Raw genomic sequence first — 18,977 nt, forward strand, 5'->3', positions numbered from 1 at the left:
CATGAATGTTGGGCGGGGAGACCCTGTGAGGTCCTTGCTGTGATTTTCACTATCATTGGTATTGCATCCTAGACTTGTTTCACGGTTGGGATAGATTAACTTCTCTCCCTGAAGATTTAGTTCCTTTTTTTTTTAAGTTTCTTCTGCTCCCTGCATATTGTCTTCTCTGAATTCCTTTGTTTCTCTTTTTGCTCTCTCTCTTTGTTCCCTTGAATGTCTGGTGGTCTGGGTGTCTGTGTGCACACTGAAGTGTGAGCAGCCTTCAAAACAGTACCCAGCGATTGGCACTCCCTGGTACTGGCACCTCCTACGTAGGTCCCTCCCAAGGTGGCTAGAGCAGCCTGGGTCACCAACGTGATACAGCAGAAGCGATGGAGTGTGACTTCCAGGACTAGGTCAGGGGAGACACGGCAGCTCCCAGCCTGCTGTCTGGTACCACTCACTGCCATTCTGTGCACAGAGTCCGGCGGCCCTTGGGAAGTCTGTGGAGAAGAGCCAAGTCCTCTTTCCAACAGACACCACGGAAGGGAGCCATCTGCGAGGGGGCACCTCCAGCTCCTATCAGCAGTCAGACCTCATGAGCAACCTTCAGCCAGAACACACAGCTGAGCCCTTCCAGAATTCTTGATGGCGAGGTAATAACCGTCAACTTCTGTTCTAGGTCACTGCATCGCCAGGTGACTTATTACACGGCAATAGGTCACTAACACAGGAAGGGTAGTTGGCTGACTGGGTAGCGAAGGTAATCTGGGTGTCCAATTGCTCACCAGCTAAACTTTCAGTCAACCTCGGGTGTAGCCCCACCCCACACACCAGGATTTAGAGGTCCTTGACCCTCCGATCCTGAGACTAAAATTCTAGAGTTCTGCCAAGCCAACATGCCCCTCGTTTGTAAGAAGTAGGTTTCAGTTTCCCAGTTCTGAGGAAGTAGTTATCATTTTTCCTTTTGCTTGTCCAAAATTTCATTGTTGGGGCTCATCTCTGCCATCCCCTCTCTCGTCTTCTTTGGCCTTATGGGTTGTATCGCTGTTTTTAATTTGCTGTCATTTACCAGGCTGTGGGAGAGGGCAGAGTTCAGGCGGGTGTCCCGTCTGCCACATTTGGTCCAAGTCAGAGGCGGTCTTCCAGCATCTGAAAACCGCTGTGGCTGCTGGAGGGCTCAGCTAGGCCCCTCCATCCTTAGAAGGTCAGCGCTGTGGGCAGGTAGAGCTGAGAAGGGCTTGGAAGGCCCAGCACACCCCTGAGTGCTGCAGGGCGGGTGTGGCTTGGGGAAGGGGAGGAGGCGGAGGAGGCCTACCCAGCCCTTGCAGAGTGCAAGATGGTGAAAGGAAAGGCCTGGAAGATGACAAGAATGAAGACATGTAATCAGACATGGGTCAAAACTCGAAATGGAACGAGGGTGTTCATGGGACAATCCTCAGAGCAGCTCTATCCTCAGGACACCTGATAAAGACAGGCCCGTGGCTTCAGACAGCATCAGCCTCTCCTGGACAGAAGATGAGGAAGAAACATCGGCTATATGTATTTTAAGGAGTACAACATTCAAAAGGAGTGAGAGAGCAAACATCCTTGCCTTGTTCCTTTTCTTTTCTTTAATTCTTTTTTCAGCTGTGCTGGGTCTTCACTGCCGTGCTAAGGTTTTCTCTAGTTGCAGCATCTGGCTGCAGAGTTTTTTATAGATATTTTTTATCAAGTTGAGGAAGTTCTCTTCTGTTCCTTATTTATTGAGAGTTTCATTTTGAATTTTGCCAAATACTTTTTCTGCATCTTATTGATCATGTTGATGTGATGGGTGACATTCACTGATTTTCTGTTGTTGAACCAGCCTTGCTCACCTGGGATAAACTCCACTTTGTCATGGTATGTAATCCTTGGGTGCAATTGTTGATACAATTTACTAATATTTGTTGAGGATTTTTATGTCTGTGCATAAGAGACATTCATCTGTAGTCTTCTTTTCCTGTAAAGTCTTTGTTTTTGGTATTACAATAATATTGGCCTCCCAGAATGAGTTAGTATTAACTCAAAGTATTACCTCTACTTTGATCTTATGGAAAAAATAGTCGAGAATTGTAATAATTTCGTTCTTATATGTTTGGTAGAAATCATCAGAGAACTATCTGGGCCTGATGCTTTCTGTTTTGGAAGCAAACAGAATTGTTGATTCAATGTCTTTAATAAATATAAGCCTATTCAGAGTGTCTATTTCTTCTTGTGTGAGTTTTGGCAAGTTGCCTCTTTCAAGGAACTGATTGATTTCATCCAGGTTATCTAATTTGCAGGCATAGAGTTGTTCATACTATTCTCAGTCTTTTAGTGTCCATGAGATCTGTAGTGATGTTTCATTTCTCACATTAGTAATTTGTGTGCTTCCTCTCTCTCTGTCTTTGTTAGCCTGATTAGAAACTTATGATTTTTTTTTTTTTTATCTTTTCAAAGAACCAGCTTCTGGCTTCATTGATTTTCTCTATTGATTTCCTTTTTTAAATTTAATTGATTTCTGCTCTAATTTTTGTTATTTCTTTTCTTTGGCTAACTTTGGATTTAACTTGCCTTTCTTCTGCTTTCCTAAAACAGAAGCTTATATAACGGATTTTAAATCGTCTTCTTTTCTAATATATGCATTCAACGCTATACATTTTCTTCTAAGCACGGCTTTTGCTGGATTCCACACAACTTGATAAGTTGTATTTCTTTGAAATTTCTCTTGAGATCGCTTCTTTGACCTACATGTCCCTTAGAAGTGTGTTGTTTAATCCCTAAATACTTGGGAATTTTCCAGCTCTTTTTCTGTTGCTGATCTCTAATGTAATTCCACTGTGGTCTGGGAGCAAACATCATGTGGCTTCCGTTTGTTAAAATTTGGCAAGGTGTATTTTCAGGGCAAAACGCGGCAGATATTGGTGTCTGCTCCAAGTGAGCTTTGGAAAAAAATGTGTATTCTGCGGTTGTTGGATGAAGTAGTCTAGAGGGGTGTGTGTGTGTGTGCTCGTGCTCAGTCGCTCAGTCGTGTCCAACTGGAGACCCCATGGTCTATAGCCAGGCTCTTCTGTCCATGGGATTTTACCTGCAAGAATACTGGAGTGGGTTGCCATTTCCTCCTCTGGGGGAATCTTCCCAACCCAGGGATCAAAGTCACGTCTCCTGCACCAGCAGGCAAGTTCTTTACCACTGAGCCGCCTGGGAAGCCCATAGCTGTCAGGGTATCCAGTCAATTAATGGTGTGTTGAGTTCACATATTTTAGTTTTTACAAAGAGAATATATTCATGTATTTCATGTCTTATTCCTGTAAAGTACCAGTGCAATCAAACAGAAACAACAAATGACGTTTTTGAAAGGCAGCAATGAGCCAGGCAGAATGTGTTTGTTGGGAGTGACATTGTGATCATTGGCACTCAGTCTGCCAGTCTTGCCAGTCCAAATAGGGGTATGGTGGTGCTGACGACCCAAGACCTCAGAGCTGCCACACTGACCAGAGCTGGGGCGGGGGAGTCCCCAGGGGTGGGCTTGGGCTCAGTCTAAGAACTGCTCTCAAACACGAGCTGCCGAAGTCCAGCCAAGCCTATTCATCTGTGATCATAACAAAAGTCATGACATTTATGTTCACACTCCAGCCTCGTTTATAGGATTAAGCAATTGAAGGTGAACGTCATATTTGTCTTGTACTTTGGATCAGACACTAAGCATGCCAGCTCACAGAACTGAAGGGACCTACCTGCGAGAAGGCAGATATCACAGATGAAATTGCATTTCCAGCCTTCTCTTAGGCAACTCTCATTGAATGTGCAACATTTCTTTGAGGTATTTAACTTGTTATTACTCCTCCTTTCCTAACGGACATTAACTGCAAGAAATCTCCAGTTCAACAGGAAACCATATCAACCAAAAACTGTCTAGTAAATAAACAGGGAGAGCCGAATGTACATCACCTAACACCGATGCAAGAGGTTCTACCCAGCGTTCTGTCCGAGTTCTTTCCTCTGTCCCTTTCTTTATGTTCCTCTAGGGGCTCAGATGGTAAAGAACCAGCGTGCAGTGGGGGAGACCCTAGTTCAATCCCTGGGTTGAAAAGATCCCCTGGAGAAGGGCATGGCAACCCACTCCAGTATTCTTGCCTGGAGAATTAATTCCATGGACAGAGGAGCCTGCTGGGCTACAGTCCGTGGGGTTGCAAAGGGCGGGACACAACTGAGCGACTGACACACATCCTTCAGATGGAAGAAGCCCACTTAGAAGGAAGGTCTCAGTGACCTACAAAAGTAGAGAGCCAGGTGCAGCACAAGGCAGAAACGCTGCCTTCCCAGAGTTGACGTGTTCATCTGATGGCATCATTGTTCATCCGATTTTATCAAAATTAGTTCCCAGATACCAACCACAGAGAAACTTGACTTTTATCAATGCAGCAAGCATGAGAAGTTAACTAAACAAGCGGTGCAGAGGAAAAAGGTGTAGGCACATATGTTTCCACAGATCTCTAAAGAGTCGTGATGAAATTTCCATGGTCTTACTCAGAGGTGGTTAGAAGTACAGTGAATCAGATGAGACTTCTTTCTCTTGTTTTTAAGTCTTTATTGAATTTGCTACAATATTGCTCCCGTTTTATGTTTTGGTTTTTGGCCACAAGGCATGTGGGATCTTAGCTTCCAACCAGCTATCTGACCCTCACACTCTGCATTGGAAGGCAAAGTCTTAACTACTGGGCCACCAGGGAGTCCCCAGACAAGATTTCTTAATCATTCATTTTTAAAGTTAGAATCATCTAGAATACTCTTAAACCCTTTCAGCCCTACATGAGACTGATTGTGAGAGAAAGAGTAAGTGATTGCTGCAGTGAGTATGTGTGACTTTTTGGAAAATATGTTAGTTTACTGTGGAGACAATGATGTCATGGGTAAAAACAAAGCTATCAAAAAATTCAATATACATACTTTTTTTGTAATACACTCATGGTTCATAGGGAACAAAAATGTTTCATAAATCAGCCCAAGTGTTGTATACAAATTACAGTATTTGGAGGAATAATGACTTTTATTATAGTTATACGACACTTCTCAGCAAATAAATTTCTCTAATCGCTCCTAAATCAAAGAACTTTCAACTTCTGTTTTCAAAAGCAATTTCCTTATTTCTTACTAATTCTGCCAACCATTCAACTGTTAAAAGTTCAAACTTTTATGTAATTGTGCTAGAGATGACCAGCATTTTTAGAAATGTTTCATATGAGATATAGTTGTTTTGTGAACCTACATATAAGTTAGAAAATATAATTTTCCTTTGAAATTGCTTTCCAAAGCCTAGAGAAAATTAATGTGCATAATGACACCTTCCAATGAGCCATAAATTTACAGTCTTTCCAAACACATTTGCCTGGATCTCAAACATAACTAGTTAGGGGTAGGGGGCTAAATTAGGAGTTTGAGATGAACATATACACAATACGGTATATAAAATAGATGATCAACAGAGACCTACTGTATACCACAGGAGCTATACTCAATACTTGGTAATAACCTGTAAGGGAAAATAATATGAAATATATACATAGTTGTTGTTGCTCAGTCTCTCAGTCGTGTCCAACTCTCTGCGAGTGCATGGACTGCAGCGCGCCAGACCTCCCTGTCCATCTCCAACTCCCGGAGCTTAGTCAAACTCATGTCCATTGAGTCGGTGATGCCGTCCAACCATCTCACCCTCTGTTGCCCCCTTCTCATGCCCTCAATCTTTCCCAGCATCAGGGTCTTTTCCAGTGAGTCAGCTCTTCAAATCAGGTGGCCAAAGTATTGGAGCTTCAGCTTCAGCATCGGTCCTTCCAGTGAATACTCAGGATTGATTTCCTTTAGGATTGATTGGTTTAATCTCCTTGCTACCCATGAAATATATATATATATATATGTACATGAAAGTGATGTCGCTCAGTGGTGTCTGACTCTGCGACCCCATGGACTGTAGCCTACCATGCTCCTCTGTCCATGGGTTTTTCCAGGCAAGAATACTGGAGTGGGCTGCCATTTCCTTCTCCAGAGGATCTTCCCGATCCAGGGATTGAACCTGGGTCTCCCGCATTGTAGGCAGACACTTTACCATCTGAGCTACCAGGGAAGTACATATGTATGTATAAAAAATAGACTTCTTTGCTGCACACCTGAAACAAATAACATTATAAATCAACTATACTCCAATAAAAAGTGGAAAAAAAAAAAACATGAAGTCAGCCAAAAAACGAAAACCTGTAACTAGTTAACTTTTATTTCTCCTCTCACTCCTGTGGCCAGGTGCTTGCTTGGGGCCACTGAAGATCAGAGGACGCACTTGATACATCCTTAAATCAATCCCCTATATTCACTGGAGGAACTGATGCTGAAGCCGAAACTCCAGTACTTTGTCCACCTGATTCGAAGAGCCGACTCATTAGAAAAGACCCTGATGCTGGGAAAGATTGAAGGCAAGAGAAGAAGCGGACGACAGAGGATGAGACGGTTGGATGGCATCACTGACTCGATGCACATGAGTTTGAGTAAACTCCAGGAGTTGGTGATGGACAGGGAGGCCTGGTGTGCTGCAGTCCATGGGGTCGCAAAGAATTGGACACAACTGAGCGACTAAAGGACAAAAGTCCCTACATGTATCCGGATCTACAGGGGCAAGTTACAGGATTCCAAATTTTACTTCCGGTAGTGCCACAGCGCTTCTCTGGGGAGAAGTGTTGCTTTTCCTGGTGTCCTCCTACAAGCGCAAATATGCCTGAGAGCAGGTCCTCCCAGCCCGCTGGCCTCAGTGAATTCTAGGATGAAGAATGGACAGGGCAAGGCTGCTCCATGGATGACTATCAGTGAAAGAAGGAGAAAAGGGAGACCTTGTCTTACGGATCCATGAGGGTGAGATTCAGGTGCATGAAACAGAACAAAATAAGAATGGCTTAGACATGCTAGAAGCCTAGTTCTTCCTTCCACAAAGGCAGTCATTCGAAGCTGGTGGGATGTGGACTCCATATGCATTCTGGAACTGCAGCCCTGCACCTGGCCTCCATCCTCAGGGTTGCCTCGGGGTCCCAGACAGGCTGCCAGAAGAAGAGAAGTAAATGCAAAAGGAGACGCCACCCTGCCAAGTCAGTTCCCTTTAGACCGCCTTCTGGGAAGTCCCACAGACTGCATCACATTGCCAGAGGCAAATCACAAGGACACAGCTGACAAATCGGTACTTCACTCTGGGTCACAATGTGCCCAGTTAAAAATAGGGGCAAACAAAGAGGAAGTGAGGAGTGAGCGGAGCAGGAATGCTGGGGGCGGCGGTCAGCCTGTCTCTGCATTTGGCAAGACGTAAAGGTCACGACTGGCCTTGCAAGATCTGGTCTGACGTTGTTCTCGGCTCTCTTAAGAATGCTTGCTTCCTTTAGGCCTCTCCTGGGTGGGGGACCATCCTAAGGACTGGAAGAGCCCAGTCCTGGCAAGTGTGGTTATTTGTCCAGAAGAGTCAGACATCAAGTCCCACCATATCCTTCCCCCTGGTGGCTCAGATGGGAAAGAATCTGCCTGCTGTTACGGGAGACTGGGGTTTGATTCCTGGGTTGGGAAGATCCCCTGGAGAAAGGAATAGCTACCCACTCCAGTATTCTCGCCTAGAGAATTCCATGGACAGAGGAGCCTGGTGGGCTACAGTCTATGAGGTTGCAAAGAGTTGGACACGACTAAGCATGCATGTCAGGCTGAAGAAAAGACACATGTGCAGAGACCCACTGAGCATGTTGCACGCAGCCCACAGGGGTGCAGTAACGGTCCCTGCGGGCCCAGGAGGCGGGACGCCCTTCCCCAAGTGGCTGTCCGATGGGAAGGCAGCTCGGGACATTGATAGAGACGTGGCTTGCTTCCAGCCCCTAGCGGACTAGCATGGGCTCCTGTCGTGACGACCACAGGAGTTCAACACCCAGCCGAGTGTCCTCCTTGCTGGAGAAGACCCTCAGCACACACGCCTGTGGGTCGCAGTGTCGGCTCTCTGTAAACGTGCTCCGTGTGTGTCTGTTCTGTCTGGGGAGAGCTGGGGGTCGGATCATCCTGCTGATACGGGCAAGTCCATAGAGACAGACTGCTTACACCTTGGTAGGTTTTTATTTTCTTTTAAAACAATGCTTAGGGGCCTTCCCTGGGGGTCCAGTGGTTAAGAGTCCACCTGCCAGTGGAGGGGACACGGGCTCAGTGCCCAGCCTGGGAAGACCCCACACGCTGCGGGGCAACAGATCCCCACCGCCACAAGTAGGGAGGCCGTGTGCTGCAGTTCCCGAAGCCTGCGTGCTCAAGAGCCCGCGCTCGGCACCGAGAGGCCACCTCCCTGAAAAGCCTGCCCACCACCACGGGGAGTGGCCCCTGCTCACCACAAGTGGAGACAGCCCGCGCAGCAGCAGAGACCCAGTGTGGCCAAAAAGAAAGAAAATGAAATTTAAAAAAATAAAACGATGATTGAGATGAGTGGATAAAGAAGGTACGGAATATATATATACACAAAGGCGTGCTGGTCACGTGCTCAGTTGCTCAGTCGTGTCCTGCTTGTTTCGACCCCGTGGACTGTAGCCCGCAAGGCTCTTCTGTCCATAGAATTCTCCAGGCAAGAACACTGGAGTGGGTTGCCACTTCCTTTTCCAGGAGATCTTCCCGACCCAGGGATCGAACCTGAGTCTCCTAGATTGCAGGTGGATTCTTTACCATCCGAGGTACCAGGGAAGCCCGTACAATGGAGCACTGCTGCTGCTGCCAAGTCGCTCAGTCGTGTCCAACTCTGTGCGAGCCCATGGACTGCAGCCCACCAGGCTCCTCCGTCCATGGGATTTTCCAGGCAAGAGTACTGGAGTGGGTGCCATTGCCTTCTCCAATGCAGGAAAGTGAAAAGTGAAAGTGAAGTCGCTCAGTTGTGTCCGACTCTGTGCGACCCCATGGACTGCAGCCCACCAGGCTCCTCCATCCATGGGATTTTCCAGGCAAGAGGACTGGAGTGGGTTGTCATTGCCTTCTCCGACAATGGAGTATTAGTGAGTCTTAAAAAAAGAACCACACTTTGCCCCTTGAAGCAACCTGGATGGACTCAGAGGGCATCATGCTAAGTGAAGTAGGTCAGACAGAAAGAGACAAACACTGTGTGGTCTCACAGCAACAAAACAGTGAAAGTAGCAAATAAGAAGCAGGCGTAGAGCCACCAAGAGCAAACCGGTGGCTTCCAGCGAGGAGAGGGAAGGCGTGCGCTGCCCGAGGAGGAGGCACTCACCAGATGCTCTCTCCATCGCTGCCACCTGCCTGGCCCCACATCCGACACTGGCCTCACCGTTTCTCTGTCTTGGGTCCGAAGGGAACCCCCTTCCAGCTCACCGCACGGTCTTCCTGGCCTTTCCTCAGCTTAGCCGAGCATTACTTTTAAACCCTCATTCTGATCTTTGTTTTGTGTTTACAGAAGTAGATTCCTTTTATTCCTTTCCCCAGACAGGCCTAATCCCTTTGGAATTCGAGCTTTTAAAGAGCAGCTCCTTGGTTATGGAAAGGCAGCCCGCCACCCTGCTGCAGAGAGGAAACACGCCCCACCCCTTCACCGCCCCGGGCAAAGGCACCCTGGCTCCCCCTTCCCTCAGCTTCCCTCCCATTTCTTGTTGGGTTGGCACCAAGGGCAACCTGGAAAAAGAGGAGGGAGGGGTAGGGGGTGCAGGGGGACAGAGAGGCGGAAGCAGGTGGCTCACCCTGGACCCTGAGGCCTGACCGCACCCTGCTGGGGGATCGTCATCGAAGGAAGGGACGCAGTGCCACCACCCCAGCCACCCAGCTGCCAGGAAGGGGGCAGGCAGCCGGGCGTGGCTGCCACAACGGGGAGCCACTGCCACCGGGGCCCTGCCAGGGCGGCCCCACGCAAGAACCAAGGGCGGCAGAGGGCACCTGATGACGCCTCTCACTCCTCCTGCAGCTGCAGGTCCCGAGGGTGCTCCCTGATAAACAGCTGTTCACGAAGCCTCTGAGTTCACTTCCCGGGGAGACCGAGCTGGGAAGCAGAGACCGTTGGCGCAACAGGTGAACACCCTAACACCCGAGAAGACAGTGCGCTACGGTTGTCCTTTCAGGGGACAATGATGAAGTCACTGTTCCATGTGGAGTTGGAGCACACGGCATCAGTGAGTTCCCTTGGGCCTGCATGCACGGCTCCATGTCCATCATGCAGAGATTAAAAGTCCTGAGAGGTGGTTACTCTGTTCCCCCATTTTACAGATGAGGCGACCGAGGACCAGGGAGAACACAGTCCTCGCCCAGGGCACTGCGGCTCGTGGCTGCGCTGCGGCTGACCCTGGAGGCTCATTGCAGAGTCTGTGTTCCCACACCAGGCGCCTCCTCCTCCCCTGCCAATGGGCTAGGTTCTCCTCCAGGGCTAGTCCTCCTCCAGGGCTAGTCCTCCTCCTGGGCTAGTCCTCCTCCGGGGCTAGTCCTCCTTCCGGGCTAGTCCTCCTCCCGGGCTAGTCCTCCTCCTCCCCTGCCAACGGGCTAGGTCTTCCTCTGGGGCTAGGGCAGGTGGTCTGGTCTCGGTCCCTGCCAGGGACAGGAAGGCAACAAAGAAGGATAGGAAGATGAGACAACGGAAGAGCAGAGCTTGAATAGAAATGCAAATCTCAAAAGACATTCTTTTTTTTTTAGTTAAAAGCGTGTCTCTCGGAGGTCGCTGGTGGGCCAGTGGTTACGAATCCACCTGACAATGCAGGGGACACCGGTTTGATCCCAGGTCTGGGAAGATCCCACACGCCCTGGAACAACTAAGCCCACGGCCCATCTCCTGAAGCCTGTGCCCCAGAGCCTGAGCTCTGCAACGAGAGACACGGATAGGAAACCTGAGCCCCACAAGTGGAGAGCAGTCCCACTCCAGGCAACCGACACGCATGAGCAGCACCAAAGACCCAGCACAACCAAAAATAAGGAAATTAACTATTTTTTGAAATAGCATGACTCAGGTAGAAATATAAAATGAGCATATACCAGACCTCTGTTGAACTGATTGTATTAGTTTTCTAGGGTTAATGTAACAAATTACCACTTAGCAGATGGTTTAAACCAGTATGAAGGTGTTCTCCCCAGTTTTGGGGGCCAGAAGGCCCAGTGAGGGTCCGCAGTGTGGCACCACCTGCCCCCACATCTAGCCTCTAAAGGACAGCCTTCCTCCCAGTCTCGCCTGTCCTCCGCAACGCTACTCATCACTGGATTTCTTTTTCTCTTTTTCTTTTTTTGCTGCAACAGGCCACATGAGGACTCTCAAGCTCTTCAACCAGGGATTGAAACCGCACCCCTGCAGTAGAAGCTTGGAGTCTTCATCTCTGTACGGCCAGGGAAGCCCCCCTCATCACTGGATTAAAGGCCCATGCGAGGAACCCAGGTCTGTGTGTGGGCTGGAAAAGAATTTCCAGACATGAGGCAGAATGAGAGGAGAATAGAGTTTATCAGAGCGGGAGACGCTGTTAGAACAGCAGGCAGCCTCAAGGGAGAGTCAATGCTTTGGGGGGTTGGAGCCAATTTCTTTTATAGCCGCAAGACAAAGAAAACTCCTGCTGGAAGGATGGCATTAGGCGATGGGCTAGGGGGCTATAGCGTGGGTCACAGGGTGGCTATTTTTACCTAATATGGGGTCGGGGGGCTCATGGCAACGGTTGCTATGGAGCTTGGTCAGTGCCGGAGATGACCTTGGTACAGGGTTACACCTGTGGCCTTGGGACAGGGCCTTCACCTGCCACCATTCAATCCACTAAGCCTGTTAATGATGGAGCCAGCAGGAGAATGAGTTCTTTCAAAGGAAAATTTGAGAAACAGAGGTTTAACCTAGTCAGTTAGCTAAGGTGCATGAAAGAACTTTGCTAACTTAGGGATGAACCGAACGGTTCATATCTCACAGGAAAATAAAACTGGAACCTTGGGGGTTGTCGTTTCCTACAGACGGAAATCTATTTGGACAAGCATGTTCAAGTTAGCATGTGACTCACAAGTTCAGTAGTGAATGGAAAATTAAGCAAAGTTCATCCCTTAGACCATCGTTATCCAATAGAACTTTCTGCAGTGATGGCATATTCCGTATCTGGCTGTCCAGCCCAGTAGCCACATGGGCTACTTGAAATGCCGCCACTATGGCTGAGAAACTGAATTTTGAATACTAGTGGATTGTAATTAAAGTTTAAATAGAAAGCCACCAGTGGCAGTGGGCTGGTGCAGCCCTAAAGAATTCAATAACCACTCACAGGACCTCTAGACAATGGAATATTGAAAGGATACACCGTTATCGCTTATATATAGAATCTAAAACAATGGTACAAATAATTTATTTTTCTACTCAATACTCTGTAATTACCTACATGGGAAAAGCATCTTAAAAAGCATATATACACACACACACACACATATATATATGTCTGACTCATTTTGCTGTACACTTGAAACTTACACAATTTTGTAAATCTACTATATTCCAATGGGCTTCCCAGGTGGCTCAGTGAGTAAAGAATCCATTTGCAATGCAGGAGACTCGGGTTCAATTCCTGGGCTTGGAAGATCCCCTGGATGAGGGCATGGCAATCCATTCCAGTATTCTTGCTTGGAGAATCCTACGGACAGAGGAGCCTGGTGGGCTACAGTCTATAGAGTCACAGAGAGTTGGACACAACTGAAGCGACTGAGCACGCATGCACTATAATACAATAAAAATTAATTTTTAAATAAAGGATATACTGTTGGCTTTTTTTCCAAGTTGGTATCATCTTTCTTACAACGTTAAATGGCAGAACTCAGACCAGGCCAACCACAGGAGGGGTGGGACTTGGGGCGGAATTGGCGGTGGAGTGTCCATGGAGTCAGAAGAGCACTTTTATTTGGTTCTGATCAATCACTGTCCTGTTGCCAGAATTATAGAACGTTTGGGGAGGGGCCAGACATGTGGGTATTTATGCAAAATCTCTCAGTGTTTCTTGGTATTCAGAGATTAGCCAGTAGGTGATCTCTGCCCCGGGGAATCAGCCCACATTCATTGTCCTCCCACAACGTGCTTTATTTTTAGTTGCCTTTGTTACAAGGCCATCCAGCTCTAGGCTTCACACGTGTTGGACCCCCTTCCCCGCACCCCAAGCGGTGCAATTCATTTCAGCTCAACAAACATTTACTGAGCACCTACTATCTACAAGGACTGGCCAAAAAGCAGGAAGACTGAACTAAGGAATTCCCTGAAACGAGATGAAAAGCGTAAAAGAAAAGTTGGGAATGTGAAAGAGACTGTCACGTGCTTCCCACGTCCACCTGAACACGTTTCAGAAGGAGGACAGAGTGGATAAATGGGATCAAATATCTCAAAAGAAGAAAAATGTCCAGAGTTAATGAAATGCACGAGTCCTCTGAACAACAGTGCCCCAAAGACCAAAATAGGAGAAAGAAAAGATGCCATGTGCTTAGTGGTGACATTGTAGTGAGATTTCAGAATACTAGGGACAAAGCCTTGATCTCCCTGAGGAAAAAGGAAAAAGCAGATGATTTTTTTTTAATAAAAATAAAACACTATGGTGGGTGGGGGGAAGGAGTATCACCTTGACCTCACACTTCTCATCAATAACAGCTGATGCGAGAAGACAATGAAGCTGCATCTTTAAAATTCTAACGGAAAAGACTTATGAACATTGATTTCAAGTGAAAATATTCTCGTAGGGAAAAGATGAGCTTCCCAGGTGGCACAGTGGTAAAGAACCCACCAGCCAATGCAGGAGATGCAGGAGACACAGGTTCGATCCCTGGGTTGGGAAGATCCCCTGAAGGAGGGCATGGTAACCCACTCTAGCATTCCTGCCTGGAGAATCCCGTGGGCAGAGGAGCCTGGTGGGCTACAGTCCCTGGGGTCACATTGAGACGGACACACTGAAGCGACTCCGCATGCAGGCGTGTAAGAAAAAATGGAGGCATTTCAGACAAGTGAGAACTCAGAAAAGATACCATTCACAGGACCCGTTTAAAAGGATCGCTGGAGATTGTACTCTACAAAACAACAAAAAGGAATTTAGGAAGAGCGAGACTCTAGAGAAACAATCAGGAGCTAAAGAGAAAATAACTGTTAAAGTGTCATGTTAAGAAAAACAAGTATTCATAAGGAGTTCCATCTATGTTTTAAAAATATTTATTTATGTATTTGGCTACATCTGGTCTCAGTTGGCATGTAGGGTCTAGTTCCCTGACCAGGAATTGAACCCAGGCCCCCTGCATTGGGAGTGAGGAGTCTTAGCCCCTGACCACCAGGGAAATCCCCAGGAGTTCCATCTATTGAACACATTTAACTTGTGTCACAAATAGGAAGTTTGCTTACCATCAACTTCAAAGAGTCAAGCCTGCAAACGTTTCTGTAACATCTTACGGAACCTTGCTGGGCACTGGTGCATGCAGAGAGACAGGTCCACCGCAGCCAAGAGGGTGACTGGGTTGATGCGGTGTGACACCAGGGTCCCGCCGGAGCTCCAGACCCGGGGACTTGTCCACTTGGCCCAACAGCCTTCGTGCATTGCCAGGCCATCCTGCACAACACGGTCTCACTGGTCCATATTCTGTCTTCTGAAACCACAGATTTTCTTATTTTCTAAAATAAGAGTGTTTGACTCAGAATGAATTTGTATAATTTGCCCTTCTGGTCTTTCTATTAGAGCGCTTAAATGACTCCACGGAGACCTGCCAAAAGCTTTCAAACCTTTAGCATTGAGTGGGAAGTGAAATTGAATAACAAATGAGCTGGAGTCAGGGGGGAAAGTCTTGTTTGAAAAGAGAGGATGCAGCTGCTTTTGAACCTTTTGCTTCATTCCCCCCCCACCCCTCCCCCATTTATAACACCTCTTTCAGAAGTTTAAAACTGTTTGCTTTTCTCCATGAGTCTGAGCCTCAACCAGGGCCAGCAGGAGGGTGGCCGGCTTTGTGTCCATGGGTGAAGACAGCGGATTTTTTGTTTCCGTATCAGGATCTTCAGTGTCTCCCTCTCCTGAGGGATTAGAGCTCGTTAATTACTTTCTGTGAAAGAGGGAGCCTCAGGCCTGCGGGCTGGCAGGTTGGCTAAAAATAGCAGCTGTAGGTTATTTTTAAAAACCCTCAAGGAGGGATCCGTGACCATGAGTCACGTTTATCTGGAGTTTGCCTGCTGAGGGAAAACCACAGCAGCCACGTCTGCAGGACAGTCACCCCAGCTCACCTGGCAGGAAATAGAGAAGAACGTGAACGCGTGGAAATTGGAAGACCCACTTTAGTGGAGAATAAATATTCCATTTCCAAAGGATGTGCGCTATTTTCTCAGCGCTGGCTCTTAACTGGGGTTTGTCAGCTTCTGTACAACTCTTTCTACTGTTTTCTTTTTTTTCCTTCCCCAGGACTGTTCGTAATCTATTCTCTGAGGAGGAATTCCATGGCATGTGAGGTATCCGTCTTCTCTGAGACGTCCATTTCACTTGCTTACAGAACATTAAAACGAAATTTTAAGTGATAAATGCATTAATCTACAGCTACTTATGATTAGGCTGTTCGGGCTAAAGTGGAATACATTATCTGTGAGACATCTTTCATACTCCCAAGGCACTTTAAAATAATGAAAACATATAAAATAATATCTAAGTAATTAAAGTAATGGCAAATAAAAGCGTAGCATTATACAGAATTGGGGTAATCCATCTCTTTTTATAAGCCCTTTGTGACATTGCTATTAATTTTTAAGTAACAAAATGTTGCTCTTGAACCCAAAATGGGCTCTTAACTAATATGTGCACTATTAATTGCTTTGCAAATGCAAAGTGCTACGTTCTACTTTGTAAAAATAAGCCTTGGAGGTTATCTAATAAAATCTGTACACAGGGCCCACTTCTGAGTCATCTGTGCCTCGAAGGAGACTCCCCATGGCGAAGCCTTAAAAATAACTTCATCAGACCCTATGGCTCTTCTCAGAGCTGATCCGTGAGTGCTGAGAAACCTGAGGACTCAGCTACTAATTCACCTGTCTCCTTTCAGCTAACGGGCTTTAGCTGAGACAAGGACACTTCTTAAAGTGGTGTCGCCTTCTTTCTCTGTCCCCAGACCAGCTGCTCTCCACCATCACGCCGTCTCTAGATGCTCCTGGGTCCCAGGGAGTAGGCCCGACGGCCTGACTTTCCTCTGTTCACCGGAGTGGGATTGACGCAGCACATCCTGAACTGCCCAGTCCCAGGGGCCTCGTGTGTTCTCCCAGGACCACGTTCAATGGCCCCGTGGATGCCTCCCACCCCTCAGAGGCAGGTGAGGGGCCGCAGGGCAGGGTTTCGGGAGGCACTCACACTTGGGCTTGGCCTCTGGCAGCCCAGCTTCCTGCCCTGACGTATCCGGCCGGCTTCTCCAGCCTCCCAAGTTACAAGAAGGATCCGCTAGAAATAACTGGCAACGGGCAGCAAGGGCAGCTAGGGCAGCTAGAAAGGATCATCACTTCAAAGCGGGTCCCGGGCCCCCTTTTCCTCGACTCCCCATTCCACCATTCCCCGCAAGGAACTGGCCTGTTTCTGGGCAACTGGAACTGCTCTAGCGGGCTCCCCAGTTTGTGAAACAAACTGCGTGTCACCCGGTGACCTGCTTCTTACCAGCTCTGCTGTAAACCCTTTCTAGGGAAAACACATGCGTAGAAAATCACGAAAATTTCTAAATGTCACAGGTCACGTCTTTTCCTCTTAAGAGATTCTCGACGTAAACGAATATATTAAAGGTTCTGAGAATTCTTGCAAGAGAGAAAAACAGTTGTTTAAATTTGTTTCAAGCACCCTTCAACCACAGAGCCCCTCCCTGAGGGGGCAAGGGGTGGCATCTATTAATATCTTAGGAAACAGGGGTTCTGAGGAAGCCGAGAGGGAGGGGCTCGGGAAGACGGGGTTGGAAGCCTCAGGAGTAAGGGGACCCTGCGCTCTACTTACCTGTTCGCGGGTCTGTAGAGTGAGTAGGGAGCAGTGGTACATGCAAGGGTCCTGTGGCTCATCCCTTCTCTCCTTCCCTAGTGACCACCCTCCCTTGGTGGGTGTCTGGGAAAAGGGATCTTGGTCTACCAGTATGCCAGTCCCAAGCGGGCACTCGCCATCCTGCTGCTGGAGAATAAACTTTGAAGGGGTATTTCAGGAGAACTCAGGGTAGCAGTCTCAGGCCAGAAATTTGCTCTCCTTAAATAGGTCAGAAACACCAAAGGCAAGAATCAGACAGTGGGGTCCCTGAGCAGAGCCACTCACTCAGCTAGCTCAGAGGCTGACAACAAACACAGACAAGAAAGGCCCATCAATGCTGCAAACCCCAAACCTTTCCGTCATTTTGATAAGGCTCGGGCTTTTGACTCTGTGGCAGAGTTTACTGACTCCAGTTAATTCCAGCTTCAAGTAAACCTTAGATGTTGATACTGATTAATTGTCAGCCTAATCTTTATTCAAATACATCAATACGTTTAAGGCCAACATAAAAAGGCAAATATTTGCCCCTTGTGCGAAAGTAACCAGCTTTTAAATAATAGACTTTGCTGGAATCACTAGCAACCATTCTTTATCTTTTTCTCTCACGTTCCAAGCAATCTGGCCTAGCAAACTATATTTACCAAGTAATTAATTTGTTTCCCCTTAAAAAAAATAAATAAATCCAAACATGTGTCATTTGGCTGTCTTCCCAGATGAAAGCAAAGATACTTGGTATCTGAGTTATATTTAGTCGCTCGGTTTTAATTTGGCATTGATTCTGTCTCACTGTGGTTTATATTTAAGTAGATGCAGAGAACTGTGATCCTGCTGACCCAACTACCTAAAGAATACAAGCGAATGCTGCTGCTGCTCACAGGTCTTGAAGGACTGGAATTGGAGCACGTTTTCACTCATTCACTCGCTTGGTTTTCAGTGGACAATTCTGGGACCTCTCCTCTGGAGAACTGGCGTCCCACTGGAATTTCCTATCCTCCATGTAATAAAACTGTCACCAAGCTCATAAATAGATGCAGATTCATGATGGTTCCGATGACCCCTCCCTACGTGGGGCTCCCCGAGAATGGCTCCCTTCCCCACTCCATCCCTTCCTCCCCAGAACCGGCCCCTCCCCACTCCCCCGGTCCCCTCCGGCAGCGAGGGTGCAGTTGGGAGCCCTCTGGGATTCAGGGTTTCCCATATAAGGCACCAGACCCTGGTTTACTTCGTCCGAAATTCACCAAGGATACACGCAGAGATGCAGACGCAGTCCCAGCTTCCTGGGTGCCCAGCCCTTGGAGCAGAAGGAAACCAGTGAGTTTCATCACGTGGGAGCGGGGGAGCCCTTCTGAGGGGTCCTCTACCCGTTCCTAGTCCGGGCTTCCCTGCCCCCCTCCCACCCCCCAGCACCAGCTCCTGGCCCCAGCAGAGGGCGGTGCCTCAGAGCAGGAGCGTTCCCTGCTTCACCTCCAGGAGCCAGCAAAACGTCTGTAGGAGCGACATGTTCCAGCTGATCCTTGAGGAAAGGAAATTCCTGCAGCTGGAAACAGCAGAGATCTGTGGGCGGGGGCGCTGGAGCGAGAAGCCGCCTGCCTGCCTCCTAGCAGGAGCCGGAAGAGGCCTGAGAGACCCGAGTCGGGTGGGCACCAGCTTCCCTGGGGCCCACACAGGGGGTCAGACTTGGGGGGGGTCCTCCTGCGTGTCTCTGAGGTTCATGCCCCTGACATGTCACAGACACGGCAGATTGAGCTTCCCCTGCCCAGCACAGGACCCGGGTTGCTGGGGGTACAGCTCTGTGCCCTGGGGGTGACCAGGAGAGGCAGCCCCTGGGAACCCCCCACTGTGCCTTGCAGGCTGCCTGTGGCCCTCAGGAAGGCCAAAACTGATTCAGGTTCAGGTTCCAGCACTCTAGGGAGAGTGGAAACTTAAATCAGAGATTAGTGAATCTTCTATAAATTGGGGCTTCCCTGGTGGCTCAGACGGTAAAGAATCTACCTGCAATGCGGGAGACCAGGGTTCCATGTC

The 18,977-nt window shown here is 48.1% G+C and overlaps 2 long non-coding RNA genes across 4 annotated transcripts; one reads left to right on the forward strand and one right to left on the reverse strand.

Moving 5' to 3' along the window:
* Positions 1–401: 401 nt before the first annotated feature.
* LOC138985949 (uncharacterized) lies at positions 402–12,683 on the forward strand. Of its 3 annotated transcripts, XR_011462876.1 has the most exons (4): positions 9,999–10,139; positions 10,654–10,964; positions 11,248–11,383; positions 12,516–12,683. It is a non-coding gene; the product is annotated as an uncharacterized lncRNA (long non-coding RNA). The 3 variants fall into 3 exon arrangements; XR_011462878.1 differs by lacking the exons at positions 9,999–10,139; positions 10,654–10,964 and adding an exon at positions 402–635; XR_011462877.1 differs by lacking the exons at positions 9,999–10,139; positions 10,654–10,964 and adding an exon at positions 1,654–1,860.
* On the reverse strand, positions 10,134–17,396 carry LOC138985950 (uncharacterized). The gene is made up of 3 exons (XR_011462879.1): positions 14,336–17,396; positions 12,440–12,599; positions 10,134–10,548 (listed from the first exon to the last, which is right to left on the reverse strand). It is a non-coding gene; the product is annotated as an uncharacterized lncRNA (long non-coding RNA).
* Positions 17,397–18,977: the final 1,581 nt, after the last annotated feature.

This window comes from Bos mutus, chromosome 27, assembly GCF_027580195.1.
Source record: "Bos mutus isolate GX-2022 chromosome 27, NWIPB_WYAK_1.1, whole genome shotgun sequence".
NCBI lineage: Eukaryota > Metazoa > Chordata > Mammalia > Artiodactyla > Bovidae > Bos > Bos mutus.